The 20654-nt window shown below is 38.0% G+C and overlaps 1 protein-coding gene across 1 annotated transcript in view; it reads left to right on the plus strand.

The window, feature by feature from the left end:
• Positions 1 to 36: 36 nt before the first annotated feature.
• Positions 37 to 20654, plus strand: part of LOC140245030 (uncharacterized) — a 49507-nt gene continuing 28889 nt past the window's right edge. The window contains exon 1 of the mRNA XM_072324620.1: positions 37 to 44. The gene's annotated coding sequence lies outside the window, so the exon portion shown is untranslated. The remainder of the gene's footprint in view (positions 45 to 20654) is intronic.

The raw sequence follows: 20654 nt of genomic DNA on the forward strand, positions 1-20654 counted from the left end.
GATCTGACAATCCTTCTCTCAGGCCCACACGAAGTCCACATCCGGTAAGTGAATTGCCTGTTCACTCGATTTCCCGCCTTTGCAATCTGGGACGAGAAGTTTACGCGTAGATGCGACCAATCCAATGCGTACTATTCTATTATTAAACGTAATACGAAGGTATGTGGTTACTAATACTGCGTGCTCTTTGCGCTGAACTGTGTACGTATTAGTGAGATTGTGCTTTTGTGCTCCATTTGCCAGTCAGGTTTCTGAGGAGGCCTACATCCCTGGTACGACGTGCGGAATCATTGTATCTAGCACATCTCACTCTAGCTACAGATGTCACTACTTTTCGCACTCGGTAGGAAAAATGGTCATGTTTTTCAGGGAAAAAATGTGCAAGACATTTACTTCAACTTTATAAAAAATATCTCAGCACGCTCATTATTGCAACAGATCAGATATGAAGTAAAACAAGCTTCCTAATCTTGCTTGAAATAGATTTTGTTTAATGGTGCATTAAGGTATTTGGTTACAAGTGTATCTTTCTCTCAATCGATGTATTGCAAAATAAAACTTATAGAAATCAAACAACACACAGGCCGAAATCGAACAAATTCCTCGAAGCAGTTAGATAATTACAGCATTTTATTGGTTATGACAAGACGTTATCGTTTAATATCGAATAAGTCACGTTGCTATGGTGATATTTTCTGTCTTCTAATGTCATTTGTTAATTACATTATATTCAAAATCTCACACGAACTGAGCTCAGCTTAGGAATGTTGATATCAGGGATGACGTAATTGTGATACGAAATATCGTTATACAATGCATATAAAAAAGCGGAAGAATTCATGAAGGAGAAACCAAAGAGAACCAGTTGCAAAAAGAGCAGGTAAGGGAAATAATTCAACGAGTTCAGGTTAAGGATTTGTAAGGACTCAGCGATAAAGTGGAGGACCAGGAGATCTGCATAATTTCACATCTTGTATGGAAGGCCTACATAAATCGACAGCTCCATGTTTAGATATGTTTAATTAATTGGTTCCAGAGCAGAGAAACCAATACTCTGTAAAAAAAAAACAAACCAAAACTCAAAACATAAGAATGAATGAGTAGGAGGCTAAGATAATTTATTTCAGAAATGCAGTAGCGTAATTCCATTGCAATACCCCTTGCTGAACAAGGTCACCTGTGTAATATTTAAATGCTTCTTTTGTTCCGCTTTCTTGAACCCCCAATCATGCATTCTTATGGTGAAGCTGCTATGTCATCATCCTTGTTCACTGTGATTTCTTGTACATTTTTAAAACATTCTTATTCCTTATTCCAATCACTATAAATTCTGAAACTCTGTACCCAGTGTAACCAATATAATTCATAACTGTTCAAATGTGAAAATCTGAAAATCATCCGGAGTTCTCCTTTAAAGGGGATGGCTAGTAACTAATCAGTGGAAATCAGTGGGAATGCTGGGGGATGATTGTTCCAATCCTTGTGAGATTTATTTAAGAGTACATTATATATATCTATTGTTGTGTGAAAATTATTTGCTTCAGAATGGTCTCGTATTCAAGTAATGTGCAGTTCAATATTTTCAGGTTAGCATGCCTGTACAGTGTCGGGGCGATCGTTAAAGCTGGTATCTCACTGAGCGGCGAACGTTTGCGAACGTAGCGAATTTGGGATTCGCCAACTTTTCTGACGAATGTTTGCGAAAAATCAAGGTTCGCTTCTGCCATTAACGACAGTTAGCGACTTTTAGCGATGTTTAGCGACAATTAGCAACACATCAGCGAATGTTTGCGAAAGTGTTTGCGAAACACAGGTGGCGACTATTAGCGACTGTTAGCAAATGTTAGCGGCAATTTTGCAAATGTTAGCGAAAGTTTTGCAAATATTAGCAACTGTTTGCAAATCCTTTGCGACAATTTGCGAGTGTTCTGGGACCTATAGAAAAGTACCAGGCGATTATGTACAGTCAGACCCATAAACGAACGTACAACCTTCCACTGAATTCAGATCTCTTGTGACAACCGTTCAAAATTATGGATTTCCAGTATATATGGAAATAAATTCTGCCAAGAAGAGGCTCAACGTGCTGCTATCCTTGAAGAGCTGCTTTGCTAGGCTGCTGCTACAGCGGGGGAGCTATCGAGCAGCATAAGAGAAAGAAAATAAAGAAAAACAAGAAAGGAAGAAGAAAAGAAAGACTGTTTGGGTCAAAGAGTGGTTGTTGCAGAGGATAGACTTTGGTCAATATGAAAAGCTTTTGCAGCAATTACATGATGGAGATGTCAAGAACTTCAAGAACTTTCTTTGGAACCTTGCATGTTTCAGGAGCTTTTATATAAGAACCATATGGTTACTTGTTCGCTAGCAGTGGCGAATCAAATGAAAATGTTAGCGACACCGTATTACGACCGTTTGCGAATTCTTACGAGTGTTTTGCGAATGTTTGCAACTGTTAGCGAAAATACAAATTCGCAAAGGTTCGCAAAGAAATTTTGAACATGTTCAAAATTTCTTTGCGACAAGAAAAACTGTTTGCGACAATAAAAACCGTTTGCGAACATTCTTGCAACTGTTAACGAACCTTTTGCAACCCTTTACGAACCCTGGCGGAATCCCAAATTCTCTACGTTCGCAAATGTTCGCCGCTCAGTGAGATACCCCCTTAACGGCCCGTTAAATGATTCCCACTGATTCCCATTGATCAGTTACTAGCCATCCCCTTTAAAGGGGTCGTATAGTTTTGGTTGAGACCTAATTCCAGGTTTCCAACTTTTTTTGGTGAGATAATGAGGAACCTCTTATCAAATATGAAAGAGCATGTAATTCTATGAGGAATTCAACGTTTAGTTGATGAAAATTGGTTTTGAAATGGCTGAGATATCCAAAAAAGAGCGATTCTAATAAAGTGTGGGACCCACACGATCGCTTTGTTTTACTTTGTTTTTGGATGTTTCAGTCATTCCAGACCCGATTTTCATCAGATAAACATTGAATTCATCTTAAAATGGTATGCTCTGTACTATAACATAAGTATTTTCTTGGTAACTCGCAAAAAGTTTAAAGCCAAATTCTCATCTCCACCAATACTGTACCATCCCTTTAAGTCTCGTAAAACACATGAACATAACGATATGCTGCACCACGCTCATGTATATGCACAAATTAATACAGACACAAGCGATATCTGTGCCGGAGCAAAGAAGCATTATTGCTCTAATTATTTTTCTCTCGAATATTTATGAACGAACCAGTTGCCATCTGCCTGGTCTGTGCATAGTTTATGAAGAGTCACGTTGAAAACCCATGTCTTTGAAGAGAAAAACATAATGAAATAAAATTACTGTCGTGCCTTGCGGCCGTGGCATTAGAGTGTAGGGCCAGCGTTGCCTCAATTACTCGACAAAGGCAACTATTTTAAGGTGCCCGTGCGAAGTATTTATAGCTGCCCGTGTGAATGACAAATGACTTTTAATGCAAACGGTCATAAAATTTCCATTATTCCTTCCCATCCTATCAATGCCCGCCTTATTTTTATCTCCTTTCACGTTCAGTCAGCACGAAAACAAAACAAACGAAATAAGATGTTTCCATTTGTATACACCTCCGCTGTCACTAACTTATCCAGCGGGGAAGTGAAACATATCACCCACTAGTTAAGCATTCCCCCTGATTTCCCACGAGCGTACACTTTGAAACACGACTAAAATACATTGACATTTATTCGCATTATCTATGTGGATGCCACGTAGAAAGATAAACGATGGAATATATCTATATATATCTATATATCTATATATATATATATATATATTCTATTTTATGTATACATAATAATATAAACATATATTATATATATGTACATATCTGATAGTGAGAGATAGAGATACAGAGAGAGATAAACAACCCAAACCTGCCTGGGCAAGGAGAGTTGTGTTGCGAGTCAATGAAAATGGTGTTATGACTGCCGGAAGGTGGTATCGACAAGATCGAACTTAGCGACTAGCAATGGATGGCATACAAGCGAGAGAGATAGAGAGTGGAGGGGGGGGGGGGGGCACCAAAACATGCCTATAGGCAAAGGTAGTATAATATGATGCGAGTCGATAAAAATGATAATATTATGATTGCCGACAGGTGGTATCGACAAGGTCAAAATTAAAGGCTAGCAAGGGAGAAGATTTCATATCATGCAACCACACACACACACACCCATGCATGCCTATCGCTTTTATACACTTGTGCATTTGAATACACGAGAGAGTGCCGGACCATGTAGGTTGACCATGTCCGCTGACCATGTCCGCTGACCATGTCCATTGGCCATTCCATGGGCGGACGGCACTTGAAGTAGATAAGTCAAAACGGGTTTTCCCCCTCATTTTATTAAGAGACCTTCATCTAATTTATGTTCTAATTATTCCCGTCAAACTTGCCTGTACGGGGCACCAAATGTCATGAGTAACCCCGAGCAAGGTTTCAAATTGCAATTTAATTTACAAATTCATGCGTAAATGATTGTTTAACAACGCCATTGTACCAAATTGCTGGCAATTTAGAAAGAAACCCGGTAGGCAGGTCTTCCATTTCGTTTCTTTGCCGAAAATAGAAAATTCCCGCAACGATTTTGAAGGTCAATACCATTAGAGAAACTCCGCAAATGTACATCCTCCTGGCTCATAAAGTGATTTAGTATGCTATTCCTACCTTTTGTGAGCTTTTGATATATATATATATATATATATATATATATATATATATATACATATACATATACATGTGTGTGTGTGTGTTTGTGTTTGTGGCGCTGATCGGAATCTTGTAGAGTTATTTGTATTCGCATATCAAATATGAGTCTACGATACTGTGAAGAGCAGTAGTATGAGATTGAATTTGAGTTTGAGTTTATTAACAGCAAATATTTACATGAGAACATGAATACATAAAGATACATGTTTTTGCATGAGCATGCGAGTAAGACAGTATACCATTATGACTACGATAAACAAAGAATCGAGTACAGATATAGGTACATGCATACCCAATAATAGGATATGTATATATATATATATATATATTTATATATATATATGTATATAAATATATATATATATATATGAAGAGTTTGTTTGCAAAAACCGATAAGTCCATATTTGTCAAATGGAGATATTTGCGATTAGAGGTCAAGAAAAATAAAGAGAACAATAAGAAAATGTAGTGACCACTATATCATTTGAAAGGTATTATTTTGTACTCTATGACAGAGACCGTACTTCAAAATCTTCAAAAATGGACTTATCGGTTTTTGCAAACAAACTCTTCATATATATATTTCCCTTAATTGTTTAGAAAAACTTTGATAAAAAGAGAACGAAAAGTTAGCACAAAGGCTAGTATAGAATGGATCTTCAATAAATTTTACGTTGAAAAAATCAAAACATAGATACAACAAAAATTGTAAATTTAGTTCAAAATAAACTTATACTTTATCATTAACCTTTGACAAAAACAAACTGACATTTTTACGAAATGAAAACCTTGTTTTTGCCTCTCGAATACTTTGTGGCAAACGATTCCAATACTTCACTCCTGTAAAGGAGATAGAATTGGTGTCATGGATTGTTTTACATTTACAGAGCCTTAGCATGGAGTGTTCTTTGCCTCTGGTTCCATATATAGAATTTCATCATATCGTAATACAGTAGACAAGAGATACAAATCTGATTCTCTCGCTGGCATTTTAATAAAGCTCGATAACAAATCATGATATTGCAGAATGAAAGAAGTGCAATTTGCGAAAGTTATTGCACCTTTGTGAACGAAAGTGCGGAAACGGCATCCCCTAAGTCGTAGGTTGGGCCTACGACTCTGTGAATTCCCCTTCCCACACATCTTAAAACTGCGTGACACGAAAGATGAAAATGTTGGGGCTCACTAATCATTGGTTCCATATCTAGCTAATTGACTACTCAAAGACTCTATGAATTTGCTCCTCTTATCATGAATCATCCATACTTCGAACCATGGTAAAACATAGTATGTCATCAACTTTTTGTTGAGTTGTATGTTTCTATGCTGATCTATTTCTGCATTTTTTTAAAGCGTAACATGAATACAAATATGACAATGAAAGACATGCAATCCGATGTTGTGAACAAACTTACTAATACAGAGATAATTTCTGTACTTAGAAAAGAATATGAATCATAATTTCATCAGAATTCTTAAGATGTTTTATAAAGTATTATTTGAAAAAGGCATTGTATTTTCCAACGCAGAACAAAACCCTAAAAGTAGCATGGAGAGTGCTATCGGAGGTAAAACGTGGCTACGATCGTGGCCTCGAAAAAAAAGGTGTAAACATAAACCAGAAAATTGTATGGTCTAAACGAACAACAAGGAGGAGAGAATTTGAGAGTCTGATCAATGGGCTGATATGAAGTCGGAAGTGCATGCGCCCTACACAATTTCATTCTCGAGCAATTGTCACGGATGTGCATTGAAAACATTTTCTTCCGTCGACCGTATAGCTGCGCCAACAGGATTCGTGCTACGACCTGAAATTTAAAATTTTCTCGTCTTCAATGCTTGATGGGGGTGCCGAAACATTATCCCCGAAATTGGAATGCGAAATCGAATGAACACTGGGAATATTTGTCCAGCAAATATGAGATAGGATGGCGAGCAAGGGAAGAGGTTTTTTTTTTTTTTGAGAACTGGGAGGAGGAGGAAGAGTAGGAGGAGGAAGAAGAAGAAGAGGAGGAAGTTGTTATGGAAGGAGATGGAGAGGGAAAAAAAATCATCACCGTTCTCCTCCTCAATCCCTTTCTTTCCCCTCCTTCCTCTCTTTCTGTGTTTTGCTTTTTACCCTTCCTTCATCGCTGCCTCACTTTCTCAATATTTCTCTTTCACATTCTCATTTGTCTTTTTCTCTTTCTTTAACCCTCTTTCCCTATCTCTCTCTCTCTTTTTTTCTTTTCTGGCTATTATATTCGACAAACGTCGCCCGAAGCGGCCAGCTGCTTGTATCAGCGGAAAAGTGACTACCCGCATTCAAGTGTTAGGTCGGTCTTAAGTGATGTCTTCACTGTAATGAATACAAGGAACAGATATTGCCGTGTTCGGAGTAATCCTTTAAAGCTCCACTTCAGCTTTTCCGGTTCGGAGTTGCCTCCACTTTTCATCTGAGTATGACTTTTGGTTTGAGAATGGCGTATCTCAGTTTCGTTTCCACTAAATCTACTCTCAGTTTTGGAAGGCTAGGATGGGATGACGATTTTGCTTTCTTGCATTAATTCCCATGAGCTCCAGGCATCTTCGGATTATCACCAAAAACAACAACAACAATAACAACAACAACAGCAACAACAACAACAACAACAGCAACAATAACGACGACAACAACAACATATCATATTTCAAACTAAACAGGAATACTATGATATGTCATCAATATGATGTCGTTTTAATCAACAAGAATCCGGTTTCTCTTTTCCACCCTTATATAAACGAACTGTTGTATTGATTTGAGACCCAGTTTCAGCTAAGCGTTGCCATGAAATCTAGAGAACGAAAAGAATAAGAAGCAAATTTGGAGAAAAAAAAAATGAAAACCTCCAAAAGAGTCACCAAGGTTGAATCATCCGACATGTAGCAACCACATCACAACGTTGTTTTTAATCTTGACTTGTCGTAAATGCTAATACAAACTTCTTTCTTCTTTTTTTCACAGAAGACGTCTTGTAGGTGCAACCACTTACTGTTCGGGTTACTGTTTTGGTTGATGATCGTTATTCCCAAGGTTCGTTAATCCGGAAATGAAATATGATTCGTTAATCCAAAGTTTCGTTACGTCGGAGGCTCGTTAATCTGAAAATGAAAAAAAAAGTTGCGTACTGACGAACCTTCGGAATTACAAGCCTTATTTCATTCTCGTGTTAGCGAACAATTGTATTAACGAATATACGGAAAACCGAACCTTCGGAATTACGAACCTTCTGGATTAAAGATTTACACTTAAATTAAAACCGAAAGTTCTGAGTTCCAAACCTACCCCTCCATAGCCTCCATATTGTCAAGCTGTTTAACCTGTTATCCCCCTTCTTGACACACAAGGCGTAATAAGTTTGCAGCTGACAATACTTGAGTGAACAGTATGCGAGAGGTCTTTAGAGAATATCAATGCTAATGCTGAAGAGGCAACCATGAAAAGCTTAACATTTTAAGTAAGGAGACATGGACTGGCTAATCCTAAGTGTTCTACTTCGATGACATTTTGACTATTTTTAGGAGAGTTTGGAACAGACAACTTCACAAACACACACACAAGAAAAAAATATCAGTGCTGGTCGGATCAAAAAGTCTTTCTGTAGGCACGTTAGCCATTGTGTGTTTGATTGGACCACTATATTCTCGAGAGTCTTAGTTGCTAAAAACCATGCTAAGTCATTTATAGGCATGATCTCATCTTTCTCATTGTCGAGGCATCTGAATGATCGTATTAAGCAATTCTGCCTTTTCGTAGAAATTTAGGAAATGCGTTTTCGCTGAAATCCCAGTCATCAAAGGGTTAAAACGTTTACTTCTGAACACAAAACACAAGCAGGTATGTGTATGTGTATATTGTTTTACACTCTACTTAACGGATGTATACAAATTTAGCGATATTTTCTCCCCAGGTCGTATAGTAATAGATTATGTAATTGACCAGTTTATAAAAATCGTATATTACCTTTGAAACAACATTTATTTTTTGACATCAGGAAATTGCCAAAATTAACACCTGCCTTACGGATGCCAAACAATGAAGTCTATTCTCTAAACTATTTCATTAATCTATCAAAATTTATGATACCATATAATCATGATTAAAAACAGAGATTCTATACAAAGGTACTGAAAATATACATTACATTGTGTTTTAGCAAACTAATGTATTTACGAATATTATGCATTGATTTAATGCCCTGCAAATGTAAAAGAAATTAAATATGATCAAATTTCACACCAGGTGAATTACAACAGACCGTTACCACGTTACCAGATGCTCAACAACAGCCATAAAGTTTTATATCCACATCTCTTGATCAAGTGTATGAACTGGATAAATCACATCAAAAGCTCTTTAGAAGTCAAGGAAAATATTTACGTATATGATTACATTAGAAATCGGAATAATTAATCGCCTGTCTTTTGAAGTAATTCTGTAGTTATACCGACACTGCTACTCTTGTCAACGTTTGGTGATTAAATTTGACTTCATAATTTAAGCATGCAGATGGTATAAGAAACTGATAGGCGTCACTTTCATTCTTGTCTCTCTCCCTTATGTGCGAGCCAAAACTTTTTCGGTTTTTTTCTTGGCACTCTTTTGAAACCGTTTGTGTTTGCATGTACCAGTGTGTACATTGAGTCTGCTGCCTTTTATTATGCTTGGCTGGTAACACGATAATCGTCAAACTGTGCAGGAGGAAGAAAAAAAAAAACAAGCAAACAAACAACAAAGGCACCAACATATATGCAAACCAAACAAGAAGAAAAAACCAACAACCCTAAACTTTACCCGCAGACAATTGAAATGGTGCATGCAAACTACACCGACGCAGGGAAAGCATAACATATGAAATATATCATGTCTAATCATATCAACATGAAAGTATACAATTTATTGATATATAACATGTATTATATGTGATATATTATACATAATTTAAGTTATGTGATATATAATCTGTAATACATATATTATAGATAACATGTGATGCAGTATATATTACACTCAATTGACACATTTTTCTCTTTCCTGGAAAAGAGCCGTTATCTTATGGAACATTGCGTATAAAAACCACAATCCCACGTCTTTTCCCTTCGACTGGTTAAAATCAATTGCGAATGACTCACTTGTTCACCTCTTCCTAGAATCTAGGCAAGTAATAATCATCGCTATCGGAATAAAGCATTGATGCCACTGCGGCATGATGATTACTGATAATAATTTTCTCATTATTGTCAAGAACGTTTCTGTAGGCACTGTTATCGTAATGATTGCCCCGACCATAATTTATGAGTCAGCAATGAGCGCGATAATGAAAGGGGGAAAATGGCTCTTTGTTAAAGGAAAACTGTTTTTTGTTTCTTTTTTTTTATCTTTAACTGTTCTCACCTCTTGAAATGCCTTGCAACGGAAACAATCAAACGGTGCCTGGGACGTACATCAAAGAATGCATGGCGGTATTGCGGTATTTGGGGCATCAACGCTGCGAGATATTCGAGAACGCAGCCGTAACCGATTGTATCTTACACCGTAATGGGGCCGTGACTGATGACTCGCTACTCACTATTTGCCGGCTTCACATCCATTTTGATGCGGTTTTTGCTCAGTGCGTACGTCGACTCAATGAATTTGTTGTTTGTAGTATAAACGTGTGAGCGATTCTTAAGTTGTACTCCCGTGTTTGTCTTGCGAGCGAGAGGATATATCGCTTCCCTTTCATGGTTTACCGGAGACACCAAAACAAATAAAAGAAATGAAAGATTGCAGGTTTTGCGAAATAAATAAATGCTTTCCATTTGCGACATTTCGGGCGTATGTCTATTTCAGCAGGACGTTGTGAAATTGCAGTTGCCTATATTCGTATGTGCTTGCATTTGCCTCCGTGTCTGCTTGCATATTCTCTTGCCTCAACATCTGCGTTTGTGTTGTAGGATATGTTTGTGTTTGTATGTCTGTCTATATGTGTAACCATGGTAACTGGGCGGTTTTCGCTTGGTATAAATTCCATCGACTTGTTATTTGCCGTGCAGTTACAGACTGCGTCAGTGTTATGACTTTTGTCTCCCGTAAACCGTCTTTTGATAGAGCCTGACTGAGAGCATAATTGCTTAAACAGGTAAATATTCGAAGCGCTGGAATTATGTTACATTATTATAAAAAAAAAAACGAAGTCCAGGCTAAAATTGAAATATTGTCTCTTCAAGCGATTGTCGATACATTACACGTTTCTTTGTTTATTTCATTAAGTTTGTTCAATTCGCAGAAGATTTTGTGCAGTCATGGCAGTGATGTAATGATGACGTCTTTTGTCTTTGGTTTCTCTCTTTTTGATTTTCGTACAAGTTATGAATATACATCTGCATATATATGCAGATGTATACGATATAGGCCTATATTCCAACCTACATAATTGCTCACAGGTTGTAATACATTACGAAGTCAATATCTTATTTGTATCCGAATTTTCCATTTGTACAGATAGTGACGGACGAGGGAAGAGAATAATTAAATGAAAATGTTTGTTGGTGAATACGTGCGTGAACGTGTAATCGTTCGTTATGGTGGTGTCGCTGATACTTCCGCACCACCTGCTCGTTATCAGAGAGAGAGAGAGAGAGAGAGAGGGAGAGGGAGAGAGAGAGAGAGAGGTGTATGTAAGAAGAGAGGGAGGGAAAGAGATGTATATAGGAAGAGATATATAGAGAGAAGTATTTAAGAAGAGATATATGGAGAGAGAGATGTATATAACAGGAGAGATATATAGAGCGAGATGTACTTAAGAAGAGATAGAGAGAGATGTATATAAGAAGAGTTATAGGGAGAGATGTATATATAAGAAGAGATATAAGTCACATTTTGTATATATATAATGTAGAGAAGGAGAGAGATGTAGTACTTTCAATGAAAACAACAAACTGCTTCTGTAAGGGAATAATATATTCCATCGAGGAGAGAACAATATCCTTTTTTTTTAAACACGTTGGATTTTCCGCTCATAACTGAATTAATGAACGAGTTATATACTCCACTTACGGGCGCGTGAAATAAAAAGGCGCAACATAAAATATGCAGAGAAAAAAACAAAAAAACCCACAAAACCACAAAACAAAACAAAAAACACAAACGTAGCAACGTGCAATGACGGGGAAAAAAAGGCGCCATCGAAGAGAAAAATTGCTGTCTCTGAGGAAGACGACAGTCAGTCCAAATCTGATATACTCCACAAGATTGTGAATAACATCATCTTCACTTTGAGATATCCACTGAGGATCATTCGCGCTGTCTTCCGACGGCGGTAAAGTCATCCATGTCTTTTGCGGATAATCCACTCTATGAAGTATCAAGGGATATAAGGAAGGGGAAAAGGGAAAGGAAATACTCATCGTAGCATGCAATATATACAATATGTATATAAATATATATATATGTATATATATATATATATATATATATAAATATATATATGTATATATATATATATATATATATATATATATATATATATATATATATATATATATATATATATATATATATCTGGTGGCAAACACGTCACTCCTTGCGTTATTATTAGGTTGTCAAAGATAAAACTTTTCATAGAAATCATTTTCTTTTTAGATTCTATGTCTGCAACAAGCCTACGATGCATTGCATTATCTTTTTTTCCTGCAAGTTACAATAATTTGCGTCTGTGTATCGTTAGCTTGCACAAAAGAGAAAGGAAAGAAGAAATAAAAAAGGAAAAAGGGAGAAAAAAGAACGAGAGAAGGAAGAAAAAGACAAAAGAAGAGAGGAAGAAGAAGAAGAAGAAGAATAAGAAGAAGAAGAAGAAGAAGAAGAAGAAGAAGAAGAGCATTCCTGAAGTGAAATGTGCCCCTGAAACAGACAGCGCTTGAGCATTCAATCGAATTGGGAATGAATCTGGGCGAAAATGTAAGAGCGCTTTCGGATTGCGAAACCGGAGAATTATCAGGATCATGCTCGAGCAAGACGTCCTTGATGGCACATACACGGGTAGGTTGAAACTCATGTGAAATGTATATATGCATGAGAAAAGCGTAGAAGAAAAACCCTGTGAATATTGCAAACGCAACATAAGCTCATGTTACGTGCCTCTCATTTATATTCTCATACATCAATTCGCATGATTATTGCAATGATGCGTGGTAGAAAGCGAGAAAAAACAGCGATTTGGGGAAGCAGGAGGGAGGGGAGTTATTGCTTTCGCGTCGTTGCGCTTGACATTTCAGCCCATTATTATGTTATGATGTTCTCTAACAATAAATGTTCGAAGAAAGAAGAAACAGATATCGAGATAGACGACACATAATTATGCACGGAAGAGTGTGTGAAGGATGGGCCAGGGTCGGCCAAAACATCATTCCATAATCGTTCAACAGAACAGGACTACACAGTTACACATCCTCTCTCTCTCTCTCTCTCTCTCTCTCTCTCTCTCTCTCTCTCTCTCTCACACACACACACACACATGCACACACACACACACACACACACACACACACACACACACACATTGTTACATTAAAATGAATCATTCATGTACATCATTATCCCTCCATGATGAATGGGAAAGTACCTCAGAAAATTCGGGTACAAATCTGTCTTTTTGGGGGGACTTTTTAATGCATTACCTGTGAACCTGTGGACGATAACTATGTTTGTGCTTGCTTTTTGTGTACAAGTACACTGCGATAATGTAATATGGAAATATCTCATATTCATGCATGTTCATTTACATACATCTTCTAGCAATAACTGTCTTATGTCTGTAAATTTGTCACATCTCAATGATTTCAATTTCAAAGTTTATTCCATTTTTCGATAAAACATTTACATTTCACTTCCTTTGATAACAGAGAATAAGGTGAACAAAACATTGTAGAATAAGACGACGACACAATGATTAAGGGACCTCATAATAATTATACATTGTGTCAAAACATTGCACAAAGTGCGAAAAATGGAGGGACCCACTAAAAAGGCAGAGCTTGTAGAATGTGGGCCCCTCAACATTACACAGATATGAATTATGATACATTTGCAAAATTTTTGTTATCGTTTACAACATCTCCCCCTCCTCCCCCAAAATCGAAAAAGATACACTTGAAACTACACCAAAATTATTTTGTTAATGCTTCTTGCTTTACACATATATGTTCACATTGTCAACATGTATGCATGATAGTTGCAGGTGTACTTGTCTATGTCGATGTACAGGATAGTTATACCTCTAAATGCATGTAATACTCCCATCGGTGAATATGGCCTTAAAACAAAACGAGCACTCTCCTGTAGGTACAATGAATCAAACATCCATCATGTCTATAGTGGAGCGCAATAGAGTAAACACAACCTGAACAGTCTTGCAGATTAACATAGACAGCAAATTAATATTTCCATCACGGAAATGAGAGCTGACATCTCCCTTTAACACGAAGAGACCGGCGCGCTACTCGGCCTCGTACGTGAGTATCTACGACAGGCGTGTAAATACCAATACCCTATCGCCACGGCTACGTACCTGCGCCCGCAGGTTTTACGTGCCCCGATAGAAAGTGGAAAAGGAAATGAAGGGGGGGGGGGGGGGTGGAGATGGGGTGGGGAAGGGGGGCAAAAGGCTGGCGGCTGTGCGTATATGTATTCCTTCCCTTGTTGTCATCGTTATGATGCAAATGTTAATGGGTAGGCCTGACCATAAAAACCAGGAACCATGTCACAGGTATATGGGAGGAAAAGGATTCTCGTTTTGCAAGGCTTCTCTTATTGCAGAATGGCAGGTCGCGGGAGAGAAATAAAGTTAATGTTGCCTGAAATGGCGACCATGGGATACCAGCCTAGAAGGGTAAGCACCACATTACAGATGTAACCCTTCGTCTTCTTCATCTTCTTATAGTGCTTTCTTTTTAATACACCATCGCATAAAGTCATTCATGGTCGTAGGCAAGCGGAGGGGTGCAGTTATTACCCTCCGGGGGAACTTTGAAGCCTCCTTTTGTCTTTAGGCTCGGATGTAAGATTTTCGAATAATTTAAGCAGTGGTTGAGAAGGTGGGGTCACAATTCAAGAATAAGTGGGGTTTTTTTTTCTCTCTACGTGCAACATAATTTAGATGAATAACTAACATTTTGTCCATGGCCATCGATCATTTCTAAATTTTTCATGTATTCATTCATTTGTCCAACTTTAAGCAAAAAATTACCAAATATTTTACCAAGAGTGTGCGCCACATCGTTTACTTTCAATGAAAAAAAAGAAGCAAAAGTGTTTTAATATGGGAGGGGGATACCCCCATCCAGCACAACCCCCTCCTCCTCTCAGGGGAAAAGTTCCCGGGTAAGCAATGGTCCTGTGAAGCAATTTTAGCAGTATGTGTTCTGGTCGGAGATTACCCCTCAGTAATCATGATGTCTCCATCTTACTCCAATCGTTACAAATTGCGGAATTTTAATATTGCCAAAGTGCCGTGATGGCGCCCCATTCGTGTAGCTTTACCAACACTTCATCAAATGGAATGTTATGCATATTAGAGTATGGACGCACACACACACACACACACACACACACACACACACATATATATATATATATTATATGTATATATACATATATATATATATGTGTGTATATATACATATATGTACATGCATATATATTTTCACATTATATCAATCAAATAGATAATCCATATTTATTCACACACACACACATTACAATGTGAGACACATCAGGTTAAAAGTTGCAATTCTTACAAGGCTTTTTATTCTCAAAGCTTTGTGTCAAAGTTTGTGTTTTTGGTCCATTATACCTGTAAAATTGGGGAACATTAAATGTTGTTCGAGAACAGACTTCGGCATCAGAAATTCTCTTATGGTGAATATTACTAATCTTTGTATACCTTTGTTTTTTTCAGATTAAAAATCTACAAGGCTTAAACCACACCTCTATTATGCAAAATCAATGATTTATTGTTCTGACAAAAGTCATGAACGTGTAATCAAATTGTTAACCGACCGACCGATATATTTGTTTAATACCAGTGTAGCATAAACATTGACTATTTTAAAACTTTTTGACCATAATCGTGATCAGAGCTGAGCAAACATTTTTGTTGAATAACTTTACTATGGCAATACACTTAACTTAAGTTTTTTTTTGTTTGTTTGTTTGTTTGTTTGTTTTTTTTTTTTTGGTGAAGCCCAGATCCAGTATTACCGAAAGGGGTTTCCGTATTCCATATGCCATTAAGCACAAATTCAATGATTGATTTTTTTCCTCATCTTAGAACCGAATCACATTTGAACATTCTAGCCGCATAGACCACGAAAGTTTGCCGGGGGCGTACCCGACCAGTCAAGCAATTCAATTGCGCACCGTGCATTTCCATCAATCGCCCAATTTCGCGATGTCATCTGAGTCTCGGGAATTTAAGTGTAACACAAAGCAATCCATGTTCCCGCCGAGCTTGCCGGGCATGGTAACCACTTCTCCCTTCGAAAATTGGACGTGGTGTGCCTGATTGCTGCCGTTTGCTGACTGTTACTGATACACTTTTTCGGCGAACCTCAAGGGGTTAGCTTTATCCGCCCGTTTGGGGGACAGCTGAGTTGACCACATCACCGGAGCTTGTATGTCCCTGGATCTTCGTGATTCGTGAGATGTTGAGTGAGATGAATGCTTTCTTGATGGTTTGTTTGTGTGTGCGTGTGCATGTGCGTGCATGTGTGCAAATGCGTTTTGATTTAGACCGGGTAAAGCTCCCATGCATGTAAATTATGTAGACCAAACAAGACCAAAGTAGACCAAAATCCATTATACTCCTGTCCTTTAATTTGATCAAACTCCTGTCAGAGGTCCTTAACGAAAGACTCTGGTTTTATCATTTAAAGATTTCTTTATACCTGGGCCAAAAGAAATGAAATTCTTCTAGATCTATTAAAAAAGCGTGACTACCCCTCAAAGGAGGTCTATATTATAATTCCCCCTTATTGTCCACGCCTGATAGTTTTTTTTCCGGGTTTATATAGCTTACCTTTTTTTTTTTTTCTAGATTTATTTTGGTGCCTTTGGTAGGAAAAAGTTATAGGTGAAAGTAGAGCTTGTTGTTCCGAATGTTCGCTAATCTGAAAACGAGAAAACGAGAAAAAAGTAGGCCTCTATAATATATATCATAAGTATATAACATAAACATATGAGATACAGAAAAAATGGAGCTAGATTAGACATTTGATAGTTTATAATACCACTAAAGTGATGTTAACAAAGTAACCCCCACCCCGAATAACAGCATAAAAAATTACACACAAATACACACATACACGTAGGCCTACTCTCTCCCTCTCTCTCTCTCTCTCTCTCTCTCTCGCTCTCTAACACACACACACACACACACACACATATATATACAAATAAGAGGCAGGGACAAACACCTTTGAAAGGTGAAAATTAGTAACATATGAGATACAGAAAAAATGGAGCTAGATTAGACATTTGATAGTTTATAATACCACTAAAGTGATGTTAACAAAGTAACCCCCACCCCGAATAACAGCATAAAAAAATTACACACAAATACACACATACACGTAGGCCTACTCTCTCCCTCTCTCTCTCTCTCTCTCTCTCTCGCTCTCTAACACACACACACACACACACACACACACATATATATACAAATAAGAGGCAGGGACAAACACCTTTGAAAGGTGAAAATTAGTAACCTTACACTGACTAATAAAAAGAAAGATCTTAAGATGTGTGTATCCAAGAGAACATTCTGCAGTGCTATAATCGTCTAGATAACCTTTCCACTTTTGTCTCTTTACACCAAGGAATTACTAGGTGAACTCATCTAGAAATATCTCCTTTTTTTTTTGTTTCTTCTCCCTTTTATTTTCATATAAAGTAATACAAAGCAATATACATAACGCTTACATACATAATATTTTAAGGAACTTTGAATTACATAAGTTTCAATAAAACATTGATACAATATTATAATGATATCAACTTTTTTTTTCAAATCATTTGAAAATCATTTGAACTATAGCCCTCTTTAGACACGGTCGGTTCAAGATGGACGTGTGCATCAGAACACTGTCTGCTGTATGTAAAGCCACTTCAGCCATCGTTTTGACTTTCAAATATATGTGCCCTGGGTGAATCCCTGCACATTCTCTTGGCATTGCATCGAAATTTCTGTTCTTGCGGCCCCAAACCCCAAGCGAATATACCGGTACTGGGAATGAGAAGTTGACTTCATCATGTTCTGAATAATTTGTCATGAGGTGAACATAAAGTCATTGGTCACAGTGCATGTGGAAAGCGTCTTGGACTTGAAAAGTATGAACAAACAATCGATTTGTCATGCTTGTGCTGTAGTCTAATGTCAGTAGAACCACTCTCTGTTGATGGTGACAAATTGTTCGGTTTCTTCAGCACTCGATTTTTCGTTGATGTGAAGTGTTGTCAAACCCTACCCGCACATTATAGTTCATTGATATTACCACCAGCCCCAGTAATTCGAGAAGTTGAGAACTCAATGCAATGTACTAGAAAGCGAATAAAAGGTTCGAAGTAACACTGCAAGAAAAAAATAAAGCGAAAGCGCCGCAGTAGTTATGGTGTCCTCAAAAATACAATTGATTGTTTGTTTGCTCATTTCCATCTGAGAAGATGACTGGATAGCTCATATTCAGCTACGCTAAACTGGTCTTCCATGTGGGTCCGGCTGGATGTGAGGTGGGACCACTTCACCGGGATAAACATCCTGCTCTTTGCGATGAATGAATGAAGCGGGATCTTTTACGTGCATGAGTTGTGACTCTCTCATACACTGGACCTCCACTTTATGTCCTATCCGAGGGACAGGGTGTTTTGCCTCTTGCTAGAGGGGACGGTATGATTACACACAACATTGCTCAGTCCAGACTCGGGTTCGAACTCGGGCCCTTAGGATCGTGAGGCAGACGCGCTACCGACTGAGCCACCTCACCGCCCAATCGTTCCCATTAGAGGGAGGATTCACCTCCAGTGATTCAAAACTACACCATCACAGCTAAAGATTAGTTAAGTTAACCCTTTACGCGCCACATTGAATGATCTGTCGATAGGTACGTGCGTGAATTTTGTGCACAGAGCACTCATTCCCTCAGAAGGGGTTAAGCATGTCTACGCTCCTCATCATCATACATCCGTGGGGCACTTTTCATTGGTATAGGGGGAAAGGCTTTGGACGCACAAACGGGAGGTTTTGTTTTGTTTGTTTTGTTTGTTGCTAGAGGGGACGGTGTGCTTACAAACAACATTGCTCAGTCCAGACTAGGGTTCGAACCCAGGCCCTTAGGATCGTGAGGCAGACGCGCTACCGACTGAGCTAACGTACCGCCCTGAGCTAACTCACCGATTCAGAGTTCTCATCCAACATGTCCAACCTTGCGCTTACATTGTTGGAAACGATTTTCCTCCTGGCGCAGGTGTTTTTAATGGGTACCTGGCAATGCTGGTGTTATCATAGCAAGGTGCTCAAGAAGAGCCGTGGAAACGTCGAAAAGACTCCTTTGGATAAACAAGAAGATATCAAACGTGTATACTTTACTGTATACCCCAAAGAAAGCAGTACATTTCAAGGTATGCTTATATATAACTGACTTTTCGTGAGTCAAATTTTTGGGTGAAATGTGATTCCTTTTCATTTTGTTTTTCTTCATGAACAGTTATGGCGGGGACGTATTGGCCGCAATGGCAAATGTTGCAGAGATGCGTGAGCTGCGCATGTAAAATGGTTCTGACTTACGTCATTTCTTTTCAAACCAGTCATGCTCTAGTCGTGAGCATGCGGGGCCCGATATTTCTGGACCATAATGCGGTTTACCGCCTGCACCGTCATTGCAAATAATTCGGTTCGAGCATGATTCTACCAACTCATTTAATCTAATTTGCTGCTATCTATGAGCCGGGGTTCTGTTAAAGAAAACTTGGTCCAGCGACATACATTGACATTTTTGTAACGCTTTTAAGTCGCTTATACGATGTCTGCTGGGCAGATTGTGTGCACAATTTAGTGTGGCTTCATGCCATTGTATGCTCGCCGGAGTGTTAGTGTATTTGCTACGCCATCACTGTTACTGTATGTATTTGCCCAAGGAGCGAGTTGGTGGTATGACCGGGGATTATATGGCGGGTGGTTTGCCGATGACGAAGCTGTATTTAAAGTTGCGAAAACGCAACGAGTCGCGTGGTTTTAAAGGAAGCTCCATTCAGGGTATAGAAGGTGGACGGTGTTTGCATTTCTTGCTTAGAAACTTGCGATATAAGTCGTCCTCTATATTAGAATTGAAATTTATATCGACTTTTTTTCTTTCATCTATTTATATCGCGAGTGTAATACATTTTTTCAATTTTCAAAAAACAAATAAGATGTAAAATCGGTACAGTCAAACATTGCTAAATGATAATTATAATAGTAAAGGACATTTATATTGCGCAGCTACTAAAATAATACACTCTACTGCGCATTTCAAAATAACATTCATAATTCAAACATAAAATACATTACTTCAAGAGATGATTTTTAAGCCTGACCTTAAACTCATTAATTGTAGCTGCTTGTCTTACAAACAAAGGGAGATTATTCCATAGTTTTGGTGCAGCATACAAAAAAATTACATATACAGTTATAGTTTAATAACAGAATGGAAAGATGACTTGACTTCAGCTGTATTTACGATAGAGGAATCAACAGTGATCTGACTGAATTCTGGTAGAATGTATTGGTAGGATTGGAAAACGGTAGGCAGCCGTTTATATTGAAGCGACGACAGCCTGAAGAAAAGATAAATATTTTATGTAGGCCCTACACAGCGAA

Source organism: Diadema setosum, chromosome 22 (assembly GCF_964275005.1).
Source record: "Diadema setosum chromosome 22, eeDiaSeto1, whole genome shotgun sequence".
In the NCBI taxonomy this organism is placed as follows: domain Eukaryota; kingdom Metazoa; phylum Echinodermata; class Echinoidea; order Diadematoida; family Diadematidae; genus Diadema; species Diadema setosum.